We start from the raw sequence: 24,409 nt of genomic DNA, 5'->3' as shown, positions 1-24,409 counted from the left end.
TGGTGATTGGCACAAGAGTAAATTACAGTCTGTTTACACATTCAGTTAGATACAGTTCACTATGTACAAAGAAATCACCAGGCTGAATTTAAAATATGTAAGGAGGCAGCTTTAGGTTAAACTTAACAGTTGTATTAAGTTAGCCATCAAATCAGAATTAGCATTTTCTTCCTTTTACTTAAATTCTTCTTCACTGTTTTATTATCAGTGTCTTTTGGTCTTTTCATCTACTTGTGTAAAACTCTGCGTTGATGCTTTAGTGCTCTCAGTATCTTCCCATGTTCTTGACATCCTGATCCTGATACTTATAAGTAATATAAAAGGTGCCCTTCTTGGATTTCAGGTGTCCTGAAAGAGGACACTGTCGTCTTGCTCAACCATCATCGAGAATGCTTCAGGAAACGGCCTTTTGCTGTCCTATCTTTACCTAGCACCCATTTCTCTTTCAGCAATTTAGTGTGCTGAAATAGCCAGATGCTGTTATTTACTCTATCCTTAAGCAGAAGAAATATCTTTATTTTTTAAATTATTTTTATATATTAAAAAATCCCAAAATACAAAAAATAATTTTTCCAGGTTTGCTTCAGTTTTCTTTTATAACAAAATGATAGAGATACAGATAAGAATTACACATTCCATTCTTTCCTCTTAGAGATCACCTCTTAACTATAGCCTCTTATTAAGATGGTTTGATACATTCCCATTCATGTTTTCATACATTCATACACATATGCATATTCCTCAAATATATATTACTGTTTTGTATGAGGAAAATGTTTGTAAATTGAATATAAATATATATATAAATATATATAAATATAATTTTTAAGATATCTGCATTGTAGGCAATCATCTTTTTAAATTTTTCATTCACAAATGTTATTTCCAAAATGTAGCTGTCTCTTACCTACTACTAATTTTTCTCCTGTTTTCTGTGTTTCTATGGGTTTGTATTTTTAAATTGTTGCCATTATGACTATTGTTATTATTATTCATTTTCTATTAGCTAAGTGAAGGTTTTGGGGCAGTATGAAATAAATATGTCAAAGTTACCACATTTTTCTGTTATTATTTTTAATGGAAGATAATAAATTTTAATTTTTTCTTCAATGATTTTGATCTGTTCAGTTTTTTCTAAGCACTTTACATAAATTTATAGGTTACTTAACATTCTTTATTATTTTGTCCATTTTGGGTGGGGGTTGGGAATGAGGAGATTGAAGTAGAAAGAAATCCAATGCCTTGACTAGGGTCCTGTTGGCAATGGGAGCAGGAGTTGGAACAAAACCATCTCCTCCAGAGCCCATGTGCCCAACCGCTTACTTCCCTCCCTCCCTTGCTGCTACTGAGAGAATAATTCCTACTGAGAAAGTGTCTGATGGCACTTTCAAGACTAACTTTTAAGAAAATTTCGGAAGAAATTCTTGAATTTAATAAAATATTGTACAAGATAGACTTACAGCTACTTTTAAAGTTCTAGGTTGTAAGACTTTGGAAACACTTGCTTTTATGCACTACAGAGAAAGAGCCCATTCCAGTTCCTCCTCTCTGCTTTGCAAACTCTCTGTTTTTTGCTCACTTTTCTCCTAATTACTGTAAATCCTCTCCTTGGCAAGATGCAGTTTCTCACTCTACACTATCACACACACATTAGCCTGGTGGTTACTTCTTACCTTGCTATAATCCCAGTGAACTAGAATTTTGATCTGATGTGATATGAAAGAAATGAGGAAGAAAAGAAAAATTTTAAAAAGCACATCATTATTTTTGGATACTACATCTGTCTGTTGCCAACTTAGAATTATTAAATATAATGAACATGTAAAGTTCTTGACTTGTATTTCTCAATTTATTCTTAAACTTCTTTATTCATCTTCTCTAATTGCAGTCCTTGATAACCTTGAGCAGCAAAAATGAAGAGAATGCAAACAGAAGGGCTGAGAGAAAAAAACCTCTTCTAACCACTGCTCCTTAATTTCCCAGGATCCACATTCTCATCCTTACCATTCCTTTAATCGTTTTCCTTTTATACACTTTATATGTTAAATGGAGTCTTATGAACTCTCTTGGAAATCTAATCACTATTTTTTAAGGAAATATATTTTTAGCTCAAAACTTCATTTTCAAACATAACCAGTTTGAAGGTTGAGAACAGATTACAGCTAAACAGATTATACACACGCACACATTCTGGATTTATTGTATTTATGTGTTGTAATCACCATCTTGCATCTAAGGTCCTGATATCTTGGAGGAAAAATGAAATATGAATTTGGAGATAAGAGATTGTTGGTCTTGTATTTATATTATCTAAAACAACTCATGCAGAACTGGTAAGAAGTTGCTTATGTTCACATAGAAGGGAAACGTGGGGTCAGAGCCCCCACACAGTCCCCACTGTGGTACTGCCTAGTGGAGCTGTGGGAAGAGAGCCACCCTCCTCCAGACCCTGGAATGGTAGATCTACTGACAGCCTGCACTGTGTTCCTGGAAAAGCTGCAGAAACTCAACCCAGGAGGGCTCTGCAAAGCCCTGCAAAGCCACAGGGACAGAGTCGCCCAAGGTCCTGGGAGCCCACCTCTTGCATCAGAGTGGCCTGGATGTGAGACATGGGGTCAAAGAAGATCATTTTGGAGCTTCAAGAATTGACTGCCCTGCTGGATTTCAGACTTGCATGAGGCCTGTGACCTCTTTGCTTTGGCCAATTTCTCCCATTTGGAATGGGTGTATTTATCTAATGCCTATACCCCTATCGGGGGACCTGCCCTGATAATCACGTAGGTTCTTTTCTATTTTCCTAAGCGTCGGCTGACTTGAGAAATAAAAGGACAGAGTACAAAGAGAGAAATTTTAAAGCTGGGCGTCCGGGGGAGACATCACACATTGGTAGGATCCGTGATGCCCCACAAGCCACAAAAACCAGCAAGTTTTTATTAGGGATTTTCAAAAGGGGAGGGAGTGTGCAAATAGGTGTGAGTGACAGACATCAAGTACTTAACAGGGTAATAGAATATCACAAGGCAAGTGGAGGCAGGGCGAGATCACAGGACCACAGGACTGAGGCGAAATAAAAATTGCTAATGAAGTTTTGGGCACCACTGTCATTGATAACATCTTATCAGGAGACAGGGTTTTGAGATCAACCGGTCTGACCAAAATTTATTAGGTGGGAATTTCCTCTTCCTAATAAGCCTGGGAGTGCTATGGGAGACTGGGGTTTATTTCACCTCTGCAATCTCGACCATAAGAGACAGGTATGCCCCGGGGGGTGCCAGTTCAGAGACCTACCCCTAGGTGCGCATTCTCTTTCTCAGGGACATTCCATGCCGAGAAAAGGAATTCAGCGATATTTCTCCCATTTGCTTTTGAAAGAAGAGAAATATGGCTCTGTTCTGCCCGGCTCACCAGCGATCAGAGTTTAAGGTTATCTCTCTTATTCCCTGAACAATTGCTGTTATCCTGTTCTTTTTTCAGGGTGTCCACATTTCATATTGCTCAAACACACATGCTGTACAATTTTGTAGTTAACACAATTATTACAGGGTCCTGGAACGATATACATCCTCCTCGGCTGACAGGATTAAGAGATTAAAGTAAAGACGGGCATAGGAAATCACAAGGGTATTGATTGAGGAAGTGATAAGTGTCCATGAAATCTTTACAGTTTATGTTTAGAGACTGCAGTAAAGACAGGCATAAGAAATTACAAAAGTATTAACTTGGGGAACTAATAAATGTCCATAAAATCTTCACAATCCATGTTCTTCTGCCATGGCTTCAGCTGATCCCTCCATTTGGGGTCCCTGACTTCCCGCAACATACCCCCATTGTATCTAGGAAGTAAATAACTTGCTTTTAATTTTACAGGCTCATAGGCAGAAGAAATTTGCCTTATCTCAGATTAGACTTTGGACTGTGGACTTTCGAGTCAACGCTGAAACGAGTTAAGACTTTAGGGGACTGTTGGAAGGGCGTGATTGTGTTTCAAAATGTGAGGACGTGAGATTTGGGAGGGGCCGGGGCAAAATGATATGGTATGGCTGTGTCCCCACCCAAATCTCATCTTGACTTGTAGCTCCCATAATGCCCATGTGTCATGGGAGGGACCTGGTGGGAGGTAACTGAATCATGGGGGTGGGTTTTTCCCATGCTGTTCTCATGACAGTGAGTAAGTCTCAGGAGAGCTGATGGTTTTATAATGGGCAGTTCCCCTGCTCAAGCTCTCTTGCCTGCTACCATGTAAGACATGACTTTACTTCTCCTTTGCCTCCTGCCATGATGGTGAGGCCTCCCCAGCCATGTGGAACTGTGAGTCAATTAAACCTGTTTCCTTTATAAATTACCCAGTCTTGGGTACATACTTATTAACAGTATGAGAAAGGACTAATAAAACAGACAACCTACAGAATGGGAGAAATATTCACAAACTATTCATCCAACAAAGGACTAATATCCACAGTTTACAAGGAACTTAAGTCAACAAGCAAAAAACCAGTAACCCCATTAAAAAATGGTCAAAGAACATGAACAGACACTATTGAAAGGAAGACATACAAACAGCCATCAAACATATGAAAAGATGCTAATCATCACTAATCATCAGAGAAATGCAAATCAAAACCATAATGAGATACAATCTCATACCAGTCAGAATGGCTTTTGGTTAAATAGTCAAAAAATAACAGCTGCTGGTGGGGCTGCGGAGAAAAGGGAATTCTTGTACACTGTTGGTGGGAATGTGAATTAGTTTAGTCACTGTAGAAAGCAGTTTGCAGATTTCTTAAAGAACTCAGAGCTGAACTACCATGTGACCCAGCAACCCCATTACTGGATATACACCCAAAGGAAAATACATTGTTCCACCAAAAAGATACATACACCCATACATTCATTGCAACACTAGTCACAATAGCAAAGACATGCAACCAAACCAAGTGCCCATCAACAGTGGATTGGATAAAGAAAATGTGGTACATATGCAACATGAAATACTACACAGCCACAAAGAAGAACAAATCTATGTTATTTGTAGCAACATGGATGCAGCCAGAGGCCATTACCCTAAGTGAACTAAAGCAGAAACAGAAAACCAAATACCATGTGTTCTCACTTATAAGTGGGAACTAAACATTGGGTATACATGGTTATAAAGATGGGGACAACTGACGCTGGGGATACCAGAGGACAGACTGAGAAACTACTTATTCCCGGGTGATGGGTTCGATCATACTCCAAACCTGAGCATCACACCATATATCTTTGTAACAAACCTGCACATGTACCCGTGGAATATAAAATAAAAGTTGAAATTTAAAAAGAAAAGAATGAAAAATAAGAGGGGAAGAGAGGTAACAAAAAATAATGAGTGCCCTTATAGGAAATTAAAATCTGATTTAAAAAACTGTATTAATTACAAATCATGATAATAGAGTAAGCTTTTGTTAAACTTATTTTTTAAGTGTCATTTGGATCAGTGAATAAAGAATTATTAAATATTACTTTTAAAAATTCAATTATATATTTGAAATATATCATTATAATTTGAACTTACATTTAATATAAAAATAATTTCCAGATGGACACAATAGTTAACTGTAATCAAATAAAAATCAAATAACTCAAAGACAAATACTTGTTAAAATCTCATGGTGGAAAAATATTTAATAAATAAGAAAGTTTCAAGACATTTGCCCAGTAATTCCAATCTACATAAATTTTAAAAAAACAAATACTTCTGAGTGAAGATATTTATAAAATTTTAGAAGAAAATAATTAAAAGTAATGTAAATGCCTAATAATGAAGAAATGGCTAAATATATAGTACATTAATATGGTAGAATTGCATCAAATGTTATGTAACCATTAAAATGTATTTTGAAAAATGTTGAATGAACAAAAGCATCTCTCTCATAAAATTATAAATGAATTAATAAGAATTAAATCCAATTATTCTGTATGCTCTCCATTTTTGCAAACAAAATAATACAAGTATGTTTGGAAAAATATTGATATAGCTATATAAATAACTACTTATTTGTCTTTATTTTATTCTGCAATAAAAATTTATTATTAATATACTCCTAATATGAAGTAATGGTTATATTTTAAATTTAAAATAAACAATAAAACTTTACCAGTTTCAAATCCCCTTCATATCTGTGGGTTTCACATCCATCTATTTAGCCAATCATAGATAAAAAATGTTTTTAAAAAATTGTGTTCATACTTAATATGTACAGACTTTATTCCCTTGCCATTATTACTTAAACAACACATGATAACAAACATTTACATAACATTTTTATTTTACTAGGCATTATAAATAGTCTAGGGATGATTTAAAGTGCACAGAAGTATGTGCATAGGTTATATGTAAATGTTACCGGGCTTCGGTGACTCTGGGACCTTCTGGAACTGATTCCTACAGATACTGAGGGATGACTGTACTACAAGCCTATCCACCTCTATCTAGTGCATTAGAATGATTCTCTCTGATAACACCGAGTGCAATCTACCTTATAATCTTTTAATGTTAATGTTTTACTTCCATTAAATTATAAGCTCATTATACTACTAGATATGTCATCTGAAGTTATGTTAATTTAAACATTTCTTTATAAAGTCCCAACATTCTATAGGAAGATCGGACAAGTCTGGCAAAACGATTTTACTACACACCCAATATTTTACTCTGTATTACAGCAGACAGCAATTCGTACCCTTCCCTCAGTCTTGGAATCTCTGGACAAAATTAACTTATGAACTAAATCCCATGAGCTCTAGGTCGGTCTCCAACTACTGATACTCACTGAGCACCTGGATACTGACATTCACTCTCAATAATGAAGAGTCATTAATGAAAATAAATATAAAAATGTCTTCAAATGTTCAACAAAGTTGAAATACATGTAAGATTTAACAGATAGTTCATATCCTTAATAGACTATTGCTTTGCTATAGGAGGAGCAATAATCCTGGAACACAAAGTATTTATGATATGAAATGTAATATATGTTGGGATATTAAAATCAAGACAGCAATATTAGTAGAGAAGATAGATCAAAATAAAAATCGATAACATAGCACATAGGTACTAAATATAAAAATATGCCTAATTTAGGTTATTTAAAAAATAATGTACTTTCAAATAAGAAAGAGTGAAGTATGATAACATGTATATACTATGCTTAAGCAGTGCTCAAATCAAACATGTAAGAAGAGTCTTCAAATATTTGCTAATTCCAATATGAGAAGGCTTTCATGGAATCTAATTTGGAAAAGATTAAGAAAGTTCATTATTTAAGTTTAAATAAAAAGAATATATAACCGAACCAAAATATCATAGAGAAAGCAAGGGGTCAGAAAAATAGGATAAACCTTACTTTAGATATTTAAGGGTTTTTTTTATGAGTCACTTGAAAATTAGCATCTAAATTATTATTATTATCATTATTATTATGTAGCTTCAAAGTTTTCCCCACAAACTATTGGGTTGTCATTGTTTACTTAAGAGTCTTAGGCAAAGATAAATTTTCAAAGATCCAGTTTCTCCTTCTATGATAATCTTCCTCAGCCTTGGTACACTGAGATTTGGCCTGGACATTTCTTTGCTCCCGGACGTTGTCCCATTCTTTGTTTATCTGCATCTCGGGTCTTTACCCACTAGATGCCACTGTCCCCTACCCCATCATCGTGACAACCAGAAATGTCCAGGTTTACCTCGGGGGGCAAAATCATCCCTGTGGAAAACTGCTAGCTGGTAATATATATATAATATATATATATAAATTTTTTTTTTTTTGAGACGGAGTCTCACTCTGTCTCCCAGGCTGGAGTGCAGTGGCGGGATCTTGGCTCACTGCAAGCTCCGCCCCCCAGGTTCACATCATTCTCCTGTCTCAGCCTCCCGAGTAGCTGGGACTACAGGCGCCCGCCACCACGCCCGGCTAATTTCTTGTATTTTTAGTAGAGACAGGGTTTCACCGTGTTAGCCAGGAAGTTGGTAATATTAATAGTACCTATACCATAGATTTATTGCAAAAAATAAACAAGATTAAACTATTACGTGGGTCATGGGGTTGTTGTGAAAATTAATTGTAACAAAGTTCCTAACAAATAGTAAATGATCAAGAAACGTTCGTTATTATTATTTGACTTCAGCCCTATTTTATGCCATAAAACAGTAATACCCAAGTTCTCTTCCACTTCTTAAATTATATGATTATTTCAGGTTATACCTAATATGTCTAATCAGGTTATATCTAATCCCCTATAAAATCAGTTGAAACTTTTTCAGCAAAGACCACTGAAGTAAAATAAATACAGATCGTAATTTTTAAATTGTCCTGTAGTCACAAATAGGAAAATGAAAATAGATGTATTTTATATGTAGGATAAAAGTAGCTTATGGGAAAGGAAGAATATGCATATGTATTATTTACAATTTTTTAAAATAATATTTATTATAATTAAAAGCTGCATAAAAGCTATTAATAGTACTTATTTTTATACAGAGTAAGAAACTTTGAGACACTTTTCCCTTTTCTGTTCTATTACTTTTTATTACATATACATATATAAACATAACTTAAAACTTTCTTATGGGGGCTTGCCAGAGCTTCTGTTTAACCTCCTCAATCATGATGAGCTGTCTTAATTCTGCCAGTTCACAAGAACAAAAGCCCTTGCTGTGCTGAAAGCCATTAAAAATTGGAGAAATGGGTTGATGCAGTATTCCCAACGGGGGTGTTTATATAGTGCCCAAAATCCAGAGAACCATAACCAACACTGTCATGCTTTTGTATGTCAGCTGGTACAAAATGCAATAATTTACCATCTTGTCCTCTACCATGGAAGGTATCCTGAATTACTGAGGACAACTGCAAACCTAAAATACTTACCAGTGAAAGGCCCTTAAGACTGTAGGTTTTATGTTTCAGATTATGGTTTATTGTTCACATTCCTGTACAAGAGTATCAGAAAATGACATTTCTTGCTCACTAGGGCTGATAAATCTGATATCATCAATATAGTGATCAATATTTTGGTCTTTGTAATTTGAAGACTATTAAGGTTACTTCAGGTCATATTATAACAAAGCACAATCATAGCCCTGGGCAAGACAGCAAATATGTTCTGTGGTCTACCCCGGTGAATGAAAATACCTTTTATCTGTTTTCATGAAGGGGATAGAAAATGATATTTGTCAGATCATAGATGCAAAACCAAGAGTAGAAGCTGCATTGAGCTGTTAAAATAAAGATAACTATGTAATATCAACACACAGCAGATGCATTTGGAATTATCAGTTGCTGACATTTACATGATCCCCCATCATCCTCCAGATTCAAAATTTTGCATGGGTCATTCCAGTACATTAAATGGGGATGTGCTAGAGACTTAGACACCTGCACCCTTTTTATCTTTGAGAATGTGATTATCGCTGCCATCTTATTTGTTGCTGATTTTCTGTTTTCATTACTGGGCAGACAGCTTTCATTAGAGAATGTGGTGGTTAATTTTATGTTAACCATTTATGTTTTATTTTACCATTTCCTATTCCATTTTACGTTTTTTTACTTTTTTTTTTTACTGGCTTATGGGGTACCCAGAAAACTGTGAGATTGATTTTGGAGGAACTTAGCATTTGAATCAGTAAACTAAGTAAAGATGATCTGCCCTTAGCAGTGTGGGCAGGCATCATGCAATCTTCGAAGGCCAGAATAGAACAAAATGGCAGAGGAAAGGCAAATTTGCTTTCCCTTCTATAACAGCAATATCCATCTTCTCTTCCCCTGAGGAGCTCCCGTGTTGGAGCCTTTGGATGCCAGGACTCACACCATTGACTCTTCTGGTCCTTAGTCTTCAACTCGTTGAATTACGCCACTGGCTTTCCTGGTTCTCCAGCTTGCAGACGGCATAGCATGGGACTTGTTGTCTTCCACAATTGTGTGAGCCAATTTCCACAATAAATTTTCTTTATTTGTCTCTTTTTGTCTTTCTCTCTCTCTGTCTCTATCCTTCTGTCTCTCTGTGTGTTTGTGTGTGTGTGTGTGTGTGTGTGTGTGTGTGTGTGTGTGTGTGTGTGTATCCTATTGATTCTGTTTCTATGAAAAGGGCTGCCTAATACAGGAACTTTTGCTTGGTCTTCCCTACCATAATTGATCTTATTCTACATTTCAACAAACCAATGCAATTTCTGTAAGTTGCTGTGTACATCCATTTCAATTATGTCCTCGATGACCAGGGCAATGAACACAGGGTAGTTTAACAAACCCATCAGACCAATGTGAGAGAAAGGTGGACCAGAAAGGCATTCATCAGCTGATCCCTGAAAATTCCAATTATAATAGGTATCTTAATGGCATTTTTGTGTACCCTGGTATCAGTGTCATCTAAGCCCTGGTATTTAAAAGTTCTTGAAAGATCTGGTGCAACTATCCCTAATTATAATAGTTTTAGAACATCTTTGGAGGTGGTTTTGGAAAGTAATTATTATATCATTTAGGCAAAAGTATGGATGTAAATGTGCCATGCAAATACTAACCGTACATGGTGTGCCCATATTAATATTAGATAAAGTGGTCTTCAGAACAGGAGTACTGCCAAAGACAAAGGTGTCAAGTCATAACCAAAAAAGGCCAGTTTATAAAATTAACAACCTTAAATGGGTGAACCTAATGAAACTTCAAAATGTGAAACAGACATCAGCAGAGTAAAGGTGATGATAATCAGATCTACTTTTCAAATGTCTGTGGAACATTAATCAAGATAGATCAAGTATTGGACCATAAAATAGTTCTCATTAAATATAAAAGAAATTAAATCATAGACAGTTTGTGCTTTGAGCAAAACAGGACTAAATTAAAAATCAATAACAAAAATATGTTCAGAAAAACCTTAATATTTGGCAACTGAGCAAATAACAATGGATATAGAAATAATTCTCAGATATGTATTTAAATTTTTTAATTGTGTTAAAATTTTAACAATTTTAAGTATATAATGCATAGCATTAAGTACCTTCCTAGTGTTGTACAATCAGCAACTCCATTTCTATCACAAAAAGAAATAAAGTACCCTTAAACAGTAACTCACCATTACTTCCTCTCCCCAGTCTCTGGTAAACACTAATCTTCATTCTGTCTTCACAGATTTGCCTGTTCTAGATATTTCTTATCAGCAGAATCATACAACATTTGTCGTTTCGTGTCTGGCTTACTTCACTTGGCATCATGTTTCCAAGTTTCACCCATGTTGCATGTATCAGAACTTCATCCCCTTTAAAGGCTGAATAATATTCTATTATTTATATATTATATTTTCTGTATCCATTCATTTGTTGATGGACAAGGGTTGTCTCTGCCTTTTGGCTATGGGGAATAATGTTGCAATTAACTTTGGTGTAAAAATATCTGTTCAAGACCCTGCTGTCAACTTTTTTGTGTATCATACCTATGAGTGGAATTTCTGGGTCTCTGTGTGATTCTGTGAGGAACCACCAAAACGTTTTCCACAACAACTGCATCATTTTCTATTCCTAGCGGCCAGTTCAGGAGGGCTCCAATTTCTCCACCTCCTTAGCAACACTTATTTTCTGTGTCGTTGTTATGAAACCCATACTAGTGGAAGCAAAGTGGCATCTCATTTTGGTTTTGTTTTGCATTTTATTAATGAATAATGGTGTTGAGCATCTTTTCTTGTTCTTATTAGACATTCGTGTATCTTCTTTGGAGAAATGTCTATTCAAGTCCTTTGCCTATTTTTTAATTGGGATGTTAGCAATTCTGTTGCTGAGTTTTGAGATATGAAGCTTTTATCAGATACACATTTTGCTTTTATCAGATACACACTTTGCTTTTATCAGATACATATTTTCTCACATACTATGGATTGTCTTTTCACTTCCTTAATAGTGTCCTTTGATGCATTAAAGTTTTTGATTAAATCTAATTTCTGTATTTTTCTTTTATCTGTGCTTTTCTGTCATATTTCAAAAAACACTTAAGACTCAAAGGTCATGAAGGTTTCCCTGTGTGTTTTCGTCCAAGAGTTACACATTTTAGTCCTTACATTTAAGTCTTTTGTTCATTTAGAGTTAATTTTTGTATATAGTGCAAGGCAAGGGTCTAACTTCTCTCCTGTGCACTGATACCCAGCTGTTGAAGAGACTGTTCTTTCCTCCTTTGACTGGTCTTGGCCCCCTTGTTGAACAGTCGTTGACCATATATGGGAAGACTAATTTCTAGGATCTCAATTCTGTTCTATTGGTCTAAATGTCTATTGGTCTTATGCCCGTAAAACACTCTCTTGATTACTGTAGATTTGTAGTACATTGTTAATCTGGAAAATGTGAGTTTTCCAATGTTCTTTTTCAAGATCCTTTTGTCTACGTCAGATCCTTTGAATTTTTGTATGAATTTTAGAATGAGTTTCTCTGTTTCTGCAAAAAATGTCTTTGGGGTTTTGATGGTATTGCCGTGAATCTATAGATTACTATAGATGGTATTGTCATCTTAATATTATCTTACAATCCATGAACACAGAATATCTTTCCAGTGATTGCAACTCTCTTTAGTTTCTTTCAGCAAAGTTTTGTGTATACCACCATAGTTAGATTGATGCCTGAATATCTTATTTCTGGATGCTATTATAAATGGGATTTTTAAAATGTTTTGATAGTTCATTACAACTATATAGAAATAAAACTAATTTGCATATGTTTGTCTTGCATCCTGCCTCTTTAATTAGTTCTAATGGGTTTTGTGTTTTCTTTGGAGCTTCACACATATAAGATCATGTGTAGATATAATTTTACTTCTATTTTTTATTTCTAATTTAGATGCCTTTTATTTCTTTGTCTTGCCTAACTTCTCCGGCTAGAACTGCCAGTGCTATGTTGAATAGAAGTGGCAAATGCACCATCCTTGTCTTGTTCTAGATGTTAGGAAAACAGCTTTCAGTGTTTCATCATTGACATGATATTGACTGTCAGTTTTTTATATATCCTATTGTCATATTGCAGAAGTTCACTTCTATGCCTAGTTTATTATTTTTATCATAAACGGGTGTTGTATTTCATCAATGTTATTTCTGCATCAACTGAAATAATCATGTGCTTATTCATTTTACTCTTATAGTATATTACACTGATTTTTTTTTTTCAGATGGAGTTTCGCTCTTGTTGCCCAGACTGGAGTGCAATGGCGCAATCTCGACTTTGGTAGCAGGATAATGCTGTTATCAAAAACTGAATTAGCAAGTATTCCTTCTTCATACATTTTGTCAGAAGAGTTTGGGAAGAAATGGTATTAATTCTTCTTTAAATGTTAGGTAGGCTCACCAGTTAATGAAGCTATTTGATCATAAATCTTTCTTTGTTAAATCGCTTTCAATCACTAATTCAATCTCTTTGTCTGTTATAGGTCTTATTCAGATTTTCTCTTTCTTCTTGAGCCATTTTGGTAGTTTGTGTCTTTCTAGCAATTCATCCATTTCATACAGGGCACATAATTTGTTGTTATACGGTTGTTCACAGTATAGTCCTATAATCCTTTTTTATTTCTGTAAAGTTGGTAGTAATGGTGCCACTTTCATTTATGATTTTAATACTGAGTCTTCCATCTTTTGCTCAGTCAATATAGTGAAAGATTTGATCTTTCAACGAATTAACTTTTAGCTATGTTTATTTCTTCCACTGCTTTTCAACCTTCTATTTTATTGATTTATGCTCTAATCTTTATTATTTCTTTTGTTCTTCTAGCTTTGGATTTAGTCTTTTTTTTTTTTCTACTGCCCTTAGGTATAGAGTGAAGTTACTGATTTGAGACTTTTTTCTTAAATGTAGTTGTTTATATCCACACATTTTCCTTTGAATTCTACTTTCACTGTATTCAATAAGTTTTGGTATGTTTTGTTTTTATTTTAATTTGTCTCAAGATGTTTTATAATTTCACTTGTGATTTATTCCTTCACTCACTGGTAGTTTAAGAGTGTATTGTGTAATTTCCACATATTTGTGAATTTTCCAATTTTCATTTTTTATGTATCTGTTGTTTCTTCCACTGTGATTGTAAATTATATTTTGCATCACTTCAAGCTTTTAAAAATGATTAGGATATATTTTGTGGACGAAGATATATGGCCTATCCTAGAGAAAGTTCCATATCCGCTTGAAAAGAAGGTATATTCTGCTGTTGTTGGGTGGACTGTTCTGCATATGTGTATTAGCTCTAAATGGCTTATACTGTTGTTCAGGTCTTCTATTTCTCATCAAGCTTCTATCTGGTTTTTCTATCCATTAATTAAAATGAGGTATTGAAGTGTCCAACTACTACTATAAAACTGTGGGGTTATCCTTTCGATCCTGTTAATTTTTTCAGCTTTACTGAGGTATAATAGAGAAATAAAAATTGTACATATTCAAGGTGTACAGTATGATGTGTTTATATCTATATGCACATTCTGAAATGATCACCAAAATGAAGTCAATTAACATGTTAATTACCTCACATAATAGTTACCTTTTTTGTGTGCATGCGTGGGATAAGAAAACTTAACTCCATCCTCAGTGACTGCAGAGTGGCCATTCCAGCTGCTCCAGGCTCCGGCAGATGAAGAGCGGGGCGGGTGGCACCACCAGAGGGGCCCACAGGCCTGGCGTGGACGCATTCCGGAGCCCACCCAGACCATGCTCCGCCGCCTGGGCGCCCAAGCTACAGTCGCCCTCTGTGTGCAGGCAGCAACTGCCTGGCAACTCCCGAGCCTGCTCGCGCTCCCAGCATCGCAGAACCAGGGCCAGGTGTCCCGGGGGCTGCGGCCAAGCCAGGCATTCTGCCCGGCGGCGGCTGCACAGGGGCGAGAACTGAGAACCTGCCGCTCAACCCCATCGGGGTGACTGCCGAGTGCCAGCGGCCCGGAACTCCCTGCGGTGAAGGAGTGGGGCGGGAGGCACGTCCTGGGGACCCTCAGTCGAGCGCGCTGGAGATCCCGGGGCCGCCCAGGCCATGCCCCTCCAGCCCGCCTGGGCACCCAAGCTGCAGCCGCCTTCTGTGTGCAGGCAGCAGCCTCCAGGCAACCCCCGAGCCCGCCCGCACTCCCCACATCTCAGAACCGGAGCCAGACGTACCAGTGGCTGCGGCCAAGCCAGGCGGTCGGCACTGGGGCGGCTGTACAGGGGCGGGAACCCGCCCTCAGCCCCATTCCCGGTGGCTGCAGAGGGTCCCTGGCTAGCGGTCCGGAGCCCCGGCAGAGGAGGAGCCGAGCGGGGGCAGGGCCTGGCAGGCTCTCAGGCCAGGTGCACTCGCGATCCAGAGGCCGCCCAGGCCATGCTCCGCCGCCTGGGCGCCCAAGCTCCAGGCGCCCTCTGCCTGCTCGCAGCAGCCGCCTGGCAACTCCCAAGCTCGCTGGCGCTCCCAGCCTCGCAGAACCGGGGCCAGATGCCGCGGCTCCGGCCAAGCCAGGCGGTCTGCCCGGCGGCGGCTGCACCGGGGCGGGAACTGGCCCACAGCCCCTTCCATGGTGGCTGCGGAGGGCCCCTGCCAGCAGCGCCGATCTCTATTCGGAGGAGGAGCGGGGCGGGGGTCACGGCCAGGCGGGCCCTCAGGCCGGGCGGGTTGCGCGCCTGCGACTACGGGACGTCCCGGGCGAGCCCAGGAGAACCCGCCAGCCAGCGGCGCCTGCGCGCGAGCTGAAGCCGCCCCCTGCCGGCCGCGCGGGCTTGGGAGCGGCTTCCGGAGTCCGAGCGGGCGCTGAGCTGGAGGCGCGCGCCTAACGGCTTTGCGGGCTGAGAGGTCGGAGGCTGCGAGTGTCGCTGCTGAATGCTGTGGTGGACCCGGCTGGGTCGCGGATTCTGAGCTACATCTCGGGTTTGGGGCCGGGTGAGGGTGGAAAGGCCACGAGGAGCCGCGGGGGCTCAGGAGCCGGTGGTGGGCGTCTGAGGAGAAGTCGCCCCCTGAAGAAGCTCTTCAGCTTCGGGAGACGCCTGGGCCGGGCGGTCCTGGGCTCCATCGACCACGAGTACGCGGTGCCGGGTACCACACCAGGGACGCGGAACTGCGGAAGATCCGCAGGGCGGCCCTCAAGGGCGACGCCGCGGAGGTGGAGCGCCGCCTGGCGCGCAGGAGCCGGGACGTGGATGCCCAGGACAGGTAGCGGGGGCTCAGCCGCGGTGGGACGGGGTCCCCAGGCCCGGCTTCCCCGCAGCCCCGCAGCCCCTGGGACGGGAGCCTTGGAGAGCGCTGGGCACCCTCGGAGCAGCGGAGCCAAACGGAGCCTCCGCTGCTTTCCATCGCTGGCAATTCCCCGCCTCGAGCACTTGGTGGAGAAGTTGAGTGATTTAACTCACAAAGTTAAGCATATACACGTTTAAAACATGGGGTCGTGGAGGTGCTTGATGAGAACTCATTCCCATGTCAAAAATACCATGAGTCATGTTCAGTAGGCGGAAAGTTCTCAGGTAAAAGCCTGTGTCGGTTTCACATCCGAATCCACCCAGGTAGATAGGTTCTTTACTGGAGCTTCTTAGAGCGACACATGGAAGTGGGAGGTGGGTTCCTTGAACGGGAAGACTCAGCTTTCTCAAAGCATGAGCTCTTTCCATGTTTATCAGTTTTACATAAACCGAATGAAAATATCAAGGATTTATCATTTTTGCATGACACCTGCTGTCTTACTATTGTGATGACATTTAAAAATTTTTATAACAGAGTGAAAAAAAGACTTGCTCCTCTAGATATCAAAATGTGCTATTAATTTCCACAATTATTTACTAACAGCTGAAAAGACATAAATACATGGAACAGAATGGAAATCCAGAAACACTGAAATATATGTAAGATATAGATGTAAGGACTGATAATGGTAACATTTCAGATGAGTAGGAAGGGTTGAGTTATTAACAAAATGCCTGCTCTTTGAAGAAAACTAATGAAATTTTATGTCACAAAAATGAGTTCCTGATGGAATACAGATTGAAATTTTTACATATGCAAAATGAGAAAAGTACCAGAAAAAAACACAAATGCTTATTTATACAGGTACATTTTACATTGCCAAAGGCCTTCCTAAGAATGACCTTACAAGCAGGCATTCTGAAGGTTGATTTAGCAAACTAAAAATTAAAACCCCCAGGCCAGGCGCAGTGGCTCATGCCTGTAATCCCAGCACTTTCGGAGGCTGAGGTGGGCGGATCATGAGGTCAGGAGATCGAGACCATCCTGGCTAACACAGTGAAACCCCATCTCTACTAAAAATACAAAAAATGAACCTGGCATGGTGGCACGTGCCTGTAGTCCCAGCTACTCAGGAGGCTGAGGCAGGAGAATCACTTGAACCTGGGAGGTGGAGGTTGCAGTGAGCCGAGATCACACCACTGCACTCCAGCCTGGGTGACAGAGCGTGACTCTGTCTCAAAAAAAAAAAAATTAAAACCCCCCTGTGTATCAGAAAAAAATTAACAAATGATAACATACTTGAAAAATATTTACTATGTATATGTTTCTACTAATATATATAAAAATAGATATTCAGATGAAAAGTGTATCTTCATCCTACAGGGAATTTACTTTTTATTATATATATTATTATATATAACTGATTATACATATAAAAAATTGTATATAATACTGATATAATATGTTATATATATCAGTTATATATATACAGATATAAAGCACATCTTTATTTTATAGGGAATTCTTTCAAATCAAATCAACAAGAAAAGAACTCTAAAAGTGAGCAAAGTACTTTTTTGCAGATCCACAACTTACTTATGTACATAGGAAAAAATCCTTAGTGTTTCTCGTAAAAGAATTTAAGTTAAAAGAGGAATGATACTGTTTTCTGTCCACAATGTTTGTGAGAATAAACAGCAGTGGTACTTATACTGCTGCTTAAAGTTTAAGTTGCTGATGACTTTTCAAATAGATAATTTGGTGGTAATTACCACATTTAAAAAATGCATATGCCATTTACCCATCGATTCCATTGTATTAAAATACCTTTAGAAAATAGAGATACATGTACTTTGTTTTTCTCAGCATTTATGTTAAAAAGAACCCTCAGAATGTGTCCTATAAATAAGTTTCAGTTGCATCCATAGGATGGAGTAATATGTGACCACTGAAAGTGACAATAGATATAGAAGTATGGGAGGTTCCCTTGATGCCAGGAGTTTGAGACCAGCCTGGGCAACAAAGCAAGATTCTTTCTACAAAGTTTTTTTATAATTAGCTGAGCATGCTGGTGTACTCCTGTGGTCCCAGCTACTCAGGAGGCTGAGGCAAGAGGATCACTTGAGCCTAGGAGTTCCAGGCTGCAGTGAGGCAATATATGAAATATATGTAATACACCATTACACTCCAGCCTGGGCAACAGAGCAAGACCCTGTCTCAAAAAAAAAAAAAAAAAAAATCTAAGAATTATTGAGTTGTTGCTTGTTCTAGAAATGGTTCTAAATACTTTACATAGATTCCCATTTAAGCATTACAATTGTGTCCTGTGAGCTAGCTGCTATTGTCATCTTTATTTTATTAATGAGGAAAATGAGGCACAGAAAGGCTAAGCAATACCTGGTAGGTCACTGAGTTCAAAGTAGAACTCAAGCCCTAGCTGAACTGAATCCAAACACCAAGCTCATTCTGTCCAAATAGGCTGCTGTTTCATTAAGGGAGTGAGCAGTAAGAGCTAATAAATGTTGTACTTCCTTTTTTTTTTTTTTTTTTTTTTTTTTTTTTGAGATGGAGTCTCGCTCTGTCGCCCAGGCTGGAGTGCAGTGGCGCGATCTCGTCTCACTGCAAACTCCGCCTCCCGGGTTCACGCCATTCTCCTGCCTCAGCCTCCCAAGTAGCTGGGACTACAGGCGCCCGCCACCACGCCCGGCTAATTTTTTTTGGATTTTTAGTAGAGACGGAGTTTCACCGTGGTCTCGATCTCCTGACCTCGTGATCCGCCCGCCTTGGCCTCCCAAAGTGCTGGGATTACAAGTGGGAGCCACTGCGCCCGGCCAAATGTTGTACTTTCTTCAAAAGAAAATTATTTGTTTTGAAGGCAGAGGAATGCTCTTCAATGTTTACAATTACATGAACCATTATAGGTTTTGAAAGACTGCGCTACAATTTCCTGAAAACTCCTCCCGCTCTCCTAGGACTGCTCTACATTTGGCCTGTGCCCATGGCCATGTGGAAGTGGTCACTCTCGCTGAGCAAAAAATGCCAGATCAACATCTGTGACAGACTAAGCAGGGTGCCTTTAATGAAGGTATACAGTAGCCAGCTCTTCTGGCATGAAATAGATTTCACTAAATACATAGAATTAAAATGAATTTATCTCATTTAAATGGAACTAGTTGGTGAAACCTGTGGAATATGTATTTTGAATTCTTAGAATTTATGGTCTAAGTTTTCATCTAACACTGATAGGCTGTATATTGCCAGGAAGAAACGTGTTCCTTTATTCTGCGGGAACATGGCGCCAATCCAAACATTAAGGACATCTACGGCAACACTGCCCTTCATGATGCTGTGTATGATAAGGGGACTTCACTGGCAGGAAAACTGCTTTCCCACCATGCAAATATTGAAGCACTAAACAAGGTATAGATCAATCAACTTTCTTTTCAAAATATTTGTTTTAACATTGACATAGGTAAGAGTCAATTTTTCATATTTGGATGATCAGGCATTCCTGAATGAAAACATCTTGAGATAGCTTAATTGTCTAAGATTTTACTTTAAATATTGATACTTTTAAAGAAGGATTAGAGGGCACAGCTTCTTTAGTGCACTTATGGGAAATATTTGTGAATATGTTAAGGTAAAACTTCTTCAAGTTTTTGTTTCCTACCCCAAGTGTATTTTTTTTCTAATTATGTAAAACACACACACACACACACACACACACACACACACGAAAAGAACTTACCTGGAAATAGGCTTTATCTTAAAACTCAAAACAAAACTGAAGCAACTTGCAATAAATGGAAATCTTCCTGCTGCTGACAGTTTTCTCAAAAAAAACGGATGTGCCTTTCAGTGGCAAGGTTTAAGAGGGAAAAATGTGGGGAGGGAAAAGGAGAGCAATCAAAAACATGTAGGTCACTTGGAAATTAGGTAATGAGGAAAAATGCCAGTAAGAGGTTTTGTTTTTTAGTTAGTTGTTTTTCCAGCTTATGTATTGAGACAAAGTGCCCTTCAGCTTTGGGGTAATTATTTTTGGTTTGGTAAAAACAAAGTGATTGAAACTTGCTTAAAGATTAATTTCTAGAGGACTCTGAGGAAACCAGATTGGCTGTGAATAGCTGGTGATGAAATGAGAAACACTTCAGCAAAGGATGGAACGAATTAGTGACTGACTTATTACCCATCCTGGCGAAAACAGCCACTTAGCTAAGAGTCTAAACTCTCCTCTCAAATCTAGAATGTCTTGGTGGGAAGGTGGGAGATAAGGAGCTTATAAATAGCAAAATCAAGTGGGATTTTGAGTTTACTTGTCCCTGTTCTACCTATACCCAGGAAAATTAACTGGAGTTTAATAAATAGCTCTATCTCATATTCTTTTCTCTTTTTGGCCACATCCCAGGCTGATAAAGGATATTGGTGGTGTGGGTGAGTGATGAAAGTGAAGTGATTGTCTGCTGCAGTAATTCTCAGCTGGAATTGTGCATTACAGTGACCGGGGGGCTTTTGTTAAAAGTGTACAAGTGTAGGCTTTCCCCTGAAGATTTTGATGTAACCAAGCTAATAAGGTCTGAACAGGTATGGTTAAAAATATTTTCCTGAAGCCACACACAGTGGTTTGTTTCTGTAGTCCCAGCTACTCAGGAGGCTGAGGTGGGAGGAGTTTGAGTCCAGCCTGAGAAACACAGTAAGACTCTTGTCTCTTACAACAACAGAAAACAAAATACCTCAGGGTTCGAATACACTCCTGATTAAGAACCACAGAATAGATAAGTGCAGTCTATAAATTCCCGTATCTCAAAAACATAAGAAATCTCTAGAAGAGTTGGCATTTGATAAGTGCTACTTTCTTCAAAGTTCTCCTTTCCAATAATGTTAGCCTGACTGATCTTTCTCTACATTTGTGACTGGAAAGTAAAAGGCAATATATCTCAGCTTACAGAATAACACCTTTTCCTTTCCACCAGGAATCATTCACTGCCATGCAGAGTCTTCAGCAATTTGCTTGTGGGTAACCTTTCAATAAGTAAAGGCTGACCCTTTCACAATTTCATGTTCCTTTGTCACCATTCAAGTGATTGTGTGTCAACAAATGTTCATTACAAGTGAAATTTTCTCAATTAGATTAGTAGCAAATCCTGAACCTTTTTTTTTTTCAGTTGAAGTTGTATTATGGACTATCTCAGTATGTCTGTTAAGTTTATAGAGCTTTGGCATAATCACGATGTCAGTTTTAAACACTGAAATCCATGGAGAATACTATAGGAATTCTTTTAATAAGTTACTTTCAGCAGTCTTATGAACTAATTATCTATTTGGTTAACAATCTGGGAAAATAATATACAAACAGATTTCAAATGAATAAATTTTGGGAAAATTCTTAAGGTGGGTATTATGAGTCTTAACAGCAATTTTTATTATATATATATATATCAGGGGCTGATTTTTATATAAAACATATGATACTAGAGACAGAAAAAGTTTCACATGCAAATACTTGGTTTATACAAAATCATTTAGTAACACATTCATGGAAAATATAAATACAAAAGGGCTATAGTCTAACTGTGGCACATAGATTTGTTCATTTGCCTCTTTAAATTGAGTCAGCATGTAAAATTTAGTAGACTCATGCAGAAATCTGGACCTCAGGCCTGTCTTAAGAATCAAATCTGGCGTCCCCCGAACCGCATCACTGCTTGGTCTGCTGTGCAGAGGTTGCCCTGTGTAGGAGGCACATATTCTCCAGTTTGCTACTGTGCCCACCTGAGTACTTCACTTACTTAGGTAACCTCCTCCATCCTTATAAGTATTTGAGTTTACAACTCCTGTTTTATAGTATATTTTCATAAAGATTTCAAGATTCTTAAGACAGTGTATATTGGTTTATAATATATAGTCTATAGTTTATAAATCCTTCAATTATGGGGTTGAATTTTAGAATTCAAAAAATTTTTTTAGCACTTTTTTATATGTATACCACAAGTAGTCATCTGCTCGTAAGAATGCCTGGAAGCCTTTTTAGGTTATTCCTGGTGAGAGTTGGCTAGTTTATGAATATTGCAGACATTATATCATGCTTCTCAGCAATGTCCCTTAAAAATGCAAGTGACTTATTGGCTTTTATTATGCTAGAAATAAGCCATATACATCAATATTAAAACTTTTATTGATAAGCCATTGTAATTTTATTTCTGATTTACCTTTTGCCTAAAGTAAAAAAAAAAGTGTTAAATAGCAATTTGAATGGAAACCAATACAAATAGATTTAAAAAGTAAAGCTGCATTGGCATCCCAGGATTATCATTATAATTGAGAATAAAATTTCTTACTGGGCTTTGCTTTTTTAATATTTATTTTCAAACATTTTTCACCTGTCTCTCTTACACAGAATATACTGAACTTTCTAACAGTTAAGATAGAAATCTATCCTCCTGTATTAGGAGAAACCCCATGGACTATTTAATAATAATGAAAATCAGTGCATTTGAAGCCAGTCGCTCTTAATTCAGAGCTCACTTCCTTAGTGACCCATTTGGATCAGGAGTGCCTGACATTGGCATCGGATCCTGACACCACTGCTAGAAGCAAATCAAGCAAGTTTGTACCACCCAGAGGAAACCTTCACCTGAATTGGGAAGTTCTGGCAATTGTATCCCTGAAACTCTAGTTCCTAAAATGTTTGCCACAAAAAGTATTGTCAAATTGGGATTAGGCAAAGTTGAAGGGATTTCTTGATTGTTGGCCATATAATAAAGTTTTGTAATCCTTCTCAAACACAGATGATCATGGCATCTTTCTGCTGGGGTACACTTCTTCTGGTAAAACAAATGTTCCTTGGAACATAGTTTAAGAAACACTGCTCTAAAGATAATAATTTACATCATTAATTTATTTTTAAAACCTAAAGCATTTGCTACTATGTATTAGGTTTTAGCGTTGTAGAGAAAAAGGACACAGCCCTTGCCCTCAAGAAACTCTTGGTTTCAGTGGGAAACAGTGAAATAATTACAACATATTGTGCTAAATGCTGTGATAGAAGCAAGGATTTTTGGGACTGGTAAATAATGTCAGTTTTGGAGATGATCGAAGTTAACATGGGGAGGGAGAGGAGGGGTGTCTGCAAGGCAGTGTGTGGGAAAGCACAGAGGAGTGAAAAGGAAGGGACTGCTTCGCATTTACTTTCTATATTGTAAGTTTAAGTTCATAGCATCTTATAGGAGATTTTTAGTTCAGTTGAGAAATATGTAATTTTGTGAATTATAAATTGTTTTTGCTTTCTTACAGGAGGGAAATACACCACTTTTGCTTGCTATAATTTGTAAGAGACAGCAAATGGTGGAATTTTTAGTAAAGAACCAGGCAAATGTACATGCTGTTGATAATTAGTCCACTTTTTAGCCAGAAATCAAACAGAAAGCTAGACTAGTTAGAAGTAGCAATGAATGCAAGATTCTTTCAGGACTTTTAAAGACCTTTATCCCTAGGGATCTCAGTGTTGTTCGCTTTATTCCAAGTATAACCTTATATATAACCTTATATGTGAGATATAAATAGCGTCACATTTTTACTTGTTTTTCTTTCTTTCTTTTTTAGACAAGGTCTCACTATGTTGCCCACATTCCTGAGCTCAACTGATTCTCCTGCCTCAGCCTCCCAAACTGCTGCCACCATGCCTGGCCTGACTTTTCTAATTAGTTATTGGGTCTTGAAATGTCCAGTTTAGCAGAAAGTCTTGGATTGTCCCCTGGGGCTATCTCCTATGCCTTCATCCTTTGAATTTTTCAAAAAGCTAAGGGTTTCCCTAAGTCCAAGGAAGACAATCTTGCTTTACAAGTCAGAAAATAGGGGGAAAAGGCCATTCTAAACATTCTGTTGTTTCCATTGATTCACTTGTATTGCTGCCATTGTAACTGGTCCTGCAATCTGGTAATGATTGACCTTTGCCACCAGGATGCCTTTACTGACTCAGACCCCTCACTCTTCATGGTGACTCACACAGTTCACAGCTACAGTGTTGCATTTACTGATTCAGACCCCTCACTCTTCATGGTGACTCACACAGTTCACAGCTACAGTGTTGCATTTACTGATTCAGACCCCTCACTCTTCGTGGTGACTCACACAGTTCACAGCTACAGTGTTGCATTTACTGATTCAGACCCCTCACTCTTCGTGGTGACTCACACAGTTCACAGCTACAGTGTTGCATTTACTGACTCAGACCCCTCACT

The 24,409-nt window shown here is 38.4% G+C and overlaps 1 pseudogene; it reads left to right on the top strand.

Moving 5' to 3' along the window:
- LOC134733238 (putative ankyrin repeat domain-containing protein 19) overlaps positions 1-24,409 on the top strand; it is a 259,365-nt pseudogene that overhangs the window by 218,257 nt on the left and 16,699 nt on the right.

The sequence above is a fragment of the Symphalangus syndactylus genome, chromosome 17, assembly GCF_028878055.3.
Source record: "Symphalangus syndactylus isolate Jambi chromosome 17, NHGRI_mSymSyn1-v2.1_pri, whole genome shotgun sequence".
Classification (NCBI taxonomy): domain Eukaryota; kingdom Metazoa; phylum Chordata; class Mammalia; order Primates; family Hylobatidae; genus Symphalangus; species Symphalangus syndactylus.
Note: the sequence above shows the minus strand (reverse complement) of the source record. Positions and strands in the feature narration are given on the sequence as shown.